Genomic DNA, 4,436 nt, shown 5'->3' on the forward strand with positions numbered 1-4,436 from the left:
CTAAATATAATAAAATTAAAAGAAAGAAAAAAGCACTGATGAATGGCTCTCTGCCTACTGAATACAGTGGAGAGAGAAATTGCCTTAGAAGAGCATAAAGTCCTTGGTGACTAAAAGGGAGAAGAAGCTAATCTCAGGGTTTTTTGTTGTTGTTGTTGTTGTTGCTTTTTTAAACCATTACATTTAATGATCTGTGTTGGAAAGAAATGGTTAACCTAAATTTCATTGAAATTTATTGTGGTTTCAGTATTTTTTTTCTTTGGACTGTGTCTCACTGTGTTTCACAGTCTGCTCTTCATCTCCTGGAAATGAAAGGCTTTCCCACCATTTCTCCTGAGTAGCTGGAATGCAGGCACACATCATCAAGTCTGACACATTCCCAAGAAGCACCACCACCTGGAGACCAAGTGTTCAAACATACAAGCCTAGGAGAGTCATTTCACATTCAAACCCCAACATGCCTCCACACCTGCCTCCTAGCTGGATATTTGACAAGGGAATAAGGTAAACTGAGTGGAGAGGCATCGGTGGTGTATAAAGAGGGACTGTGATGAAGGAACAAGGTAATCCTCCCTGAAGGTTGAGCACATCCTGTATTTGCAAACTGCCACTCTGCTGATTGAAATGATGCAACAAAGCATGAGTCCTCACAGAGCTCTGGAAAAAAAAATTACCTGCTTCCTCATAATAATCTTTATCTACTTCATGGGAAAAAAAGGAAATCATCTCAGTTTCTTTTCCTGCTGTTATACTAAAATGTATTGACAAAAGCAAGTTAAAAAACAGGTTTATTTTAGCTCCACGCTTTCAGATCTGTCATGGCAGGAAGTGAAGGCAGTAGGAGTGTGAAGCATCTGGTCACTGCATCTATAGTCCGAAGAGCACTATGAATGTGTGAGGCGAGTATTCATGTTGCTTGGTCCACTCTTAGGCAGTCTAGAATCATCTACCTAGTGGAAAGTGCCACACACAGGAGGTATGTCTTCCTACCTAAATTGAAGCAATCAGTCACAGGAATGACCAGAGGCCTATCTCCCTGGTAATTATAGATGCTGTCAAAATAACAACAGCATGGGGCTGGAGAGATGGCTCAGAGGTTAAGAGCATTGCCTGCTCTTCCAAAGGTCCTGAGTTCAATTCCCAGCAACCACATGGTGGCTCACAACCATCTGTAATGGGGTCTGGTGCCCTCTTCTGGCCTGCAAGCATACACACAGAAAGAATATTGTATACATAATAAATAAATATTTAAAAAAATACCAACAGCAGCTCTCATGGCACCCAAAAGTATATCATGTATTACCACTATAGATCTGAGAGATAGATAGATAGATTATAGATAGGAAGATAGATATCTAGATGATAGATAGATAGATAGATAGATAGATAGATAGATAGATAGATAGATACATATACACACATATGTACATACATAGATTTACGCAAGATAAAAAATGTTAATGTGAATAAACTAATATGGTTTTTAGTTTTTAGTTCGGTTAAAAGTTTATAAATTGTTGTATAACTGGAAGGAATTACCAGGTATATCTAAACTAAGCCAGTGGTGTGTTCAGGATTGTCTGGATGGTTGGCTTACAGAAGAGAAGCAAGTATAGGATTGTTGACTAAGTGAATGGGCCTGTTGACACTCACATGAAGCGATGAAAACCTAAGCTCCACTAACATCTGTTCTTCACAGCCATGTTCATGTCACTTCCTGACCTACACTGGCAGTCTGAAATCCCAGCTTTCCTACAAATCTTATAATCCAGGGTTCAAGGCACTGGATAGAAATCTCACCCTTAACTTTTACACTTGTAACACCCACTAAATTTATGTGCACTTTAAAAATGGGAGTTTGGTTGAATGTGTGAGCTACTGTAAGTCAACCAGCGCCCCTTAAAGTGGTTCAAGTTGTGCAGTCATAATTAATGTCTGGCTTGTTTTGGAGGGTTAAGACAGGCTGACTTAAAGGGAACATTTTTTTTTTCTGGTGTGAATGAATACAGACGTTCCAATTACATTCCAGGAAAAAAAATGAGTAAAGGTCTACTAACGCACCTCTGCTTCCAGCTCAGTGGCCCAGCCAGGAAGTACATTCAGAGTCCAGAGATTAAAAAGCAGCCTCTTGGCAGACAGAGTCGAGAGATTAATCTGCAGGGAGTAGACTGCCTTGCCCCTAGATTCTCATATCAGGCCTCATCGTCTCTCACAGTTCACTGATTTTAGAGAATTTCTCTCCGCTGTTTTTCCCCTTGTATTACAGGGGTGAGGGCTGCTGATAGACACTAGAATGGTGAAAGGGAGAGCCCTTGTACAGCTACCAACATATGAAATTTGGTCCCATCCAATTCTTCCAAACCTCCTCACATAAATTATCGACAATGCTCTTTTAAATAATGCTTTTCCATTATAAAAATAATTATGATTTAAGAGGACACCAGTAGACATACCTTGCCAGACCAATCATTATTGTAGCCTGCAGTCTTCATAATTGATAATATTAATGACTATTTTCTCCTCCAGTAGCTTGCATAGCACCTAAGGTTCCGGCCCCAGTACTGTGAAAGCTAGTGAGTAGGGATTAAGTTTCTAGATCAGTATCGACTTAACTCAATATTGAAGGTTCTACATGACCTCACTAGCCAAGAACTGAGCATACATATAGACAAACAAACAAATAAGTAAGTAAGTAAGCCCACTCCTGGCTTAGGGATTTTTGTTTGTTTTCTATCAGGGTCATGGTTTCCCTTTTATTCAGTAAGCTCACTGTGTAAATATGTACATTTACACACACACAGCAGCTTCTACAGTATCAGGTTTCAGTTTTTATTTTTATGTCTTGACAATGAAGACCCTATGAGAGATGTACATGGATCTAATCTACATGGAAAGTAGGAAAAGACAAGATCTCCTGAGTAAACTGGCAGAATGGGGACCATGAGAAAGGGTTGAAGAAGAGGGAAGAGAAGGGAGAGAAAAATACATAGTTCGATAAAATCAATAAAAAAATTTAAAAAAGAAAAGAAATCTCGAGAACCACAAAGCAGAAGTGATGTGAAGCACCTATTGTTGCTCACTTGACATACAGTTAGGAGCACAGAAGTGATGATGCCTGAATGGAGAGACACAGTGTTATAGGCTAGAAGAGCATTGAACAACCATTTGAGCCTGAGAGTCTGACCTTTGCCTGATATAGAAGTCCATGTTAAATTTAAACCATGCTCATTACACAGTTCTGAGTAGTTGCTCAGAAGATCACATGAGTGCTGTCACAACTGCTCATGAAGACTGCAAATGCACGCCCATGAGCAGTGATACCAAGCTTGCCAAACATCAGGCAATACGTTGATTTCAGGAAGATATGATCTATATGTTCATCTTCTCTGTTAAAAGAAATTTCTCACAAGCAAATATATAATATAATTTTGGAAAACATTTTTTCAGCAGGAATAGAACAATTAACTACAATTACTTTTCAAGTAAAATGCTCACTTACTAGCTCTTGTGCTATCTCAAAGTTGAAATAATAAAAGTTGGCAATGGTTTAAAGAGCAGACGTCTCAAACTTCTGCAATTGAAAAATATACAGCTGCAAACTTTATATCCTGATTTAAAACAGATTGGAAAATACTATAATTTTCTACAGATAATCATTTAATAATTTCACAGACATGCCATTCTTTTCCGATTTCAAATGCTTTAACTTTTGTAACGTACAATAGTTTTGCAATGAAACATTTACAGGAAGGTTATTTCAAAATTATCTGTTGTCTGGAGGAAAACAAGACTTTTTTTCCTTTTTCTTTTTTTTAACAGCATAGTTGTGATGGTGAGATTACTTTTGATTATAAGTGCATAAAAATCCAAACCAAACTGGTTTGACCCAAAATAGAACTTATTGCCTTACTTAACCAAGTTTAGGAATAAAGCTTTGGTCAGATAGAATTTAAATGACCAGGTTCTGATGATATCGTCAGGACATGGTTTGCTTTCATAACCCTTGGGTCTGACTCTGACTTGCAGAGAGTTATGCTTCATTCTCAGACAGGGGTGACTTCACTGTGGTAAAGTGGTTGCCACATTCCAAGTGCTTCCCTCTGCTAGTTTCCCACCACGTAAAGAAGAGTATCTGTTTCACTATGAACTGAAGCCAAACACGAAGAGTGAGGTCTCAGGCTTCTATTGATTCCCATGAAGGCTACATTATCTTGGACCAATTGTTTCATGAGGTGGAAGATCACACTGTGTGGTGCTTGGGCTTAGAGAAAATGCAGGCACATGCTCTAACAAAAGCAGAGGCCTGATTCTTCTACAGCAGTAAAAAAAGTGTCATTATGTCTCTCAACTTGAAGCTTTCTCTGGGTGAGTAACATGAACAAAAAGACCTTACTGACTCAATTCATGTCAATATCTCAATAGCACATAGTACAATC

Source organism: Microtus ochrogaster, chromosome 5 (genome assembly GCF_000317375.1).
Source record: "Microtus ochrogaster isolate Prairie Vole_2 chromosome 5, MicOch1.0, whole genome shotgun sequence".
NCBI lineage: Eukaryota > Metazoa > Chordata > Mammalia > Rodentia > Cricetidae > Microtus > Microtus ochrogaster.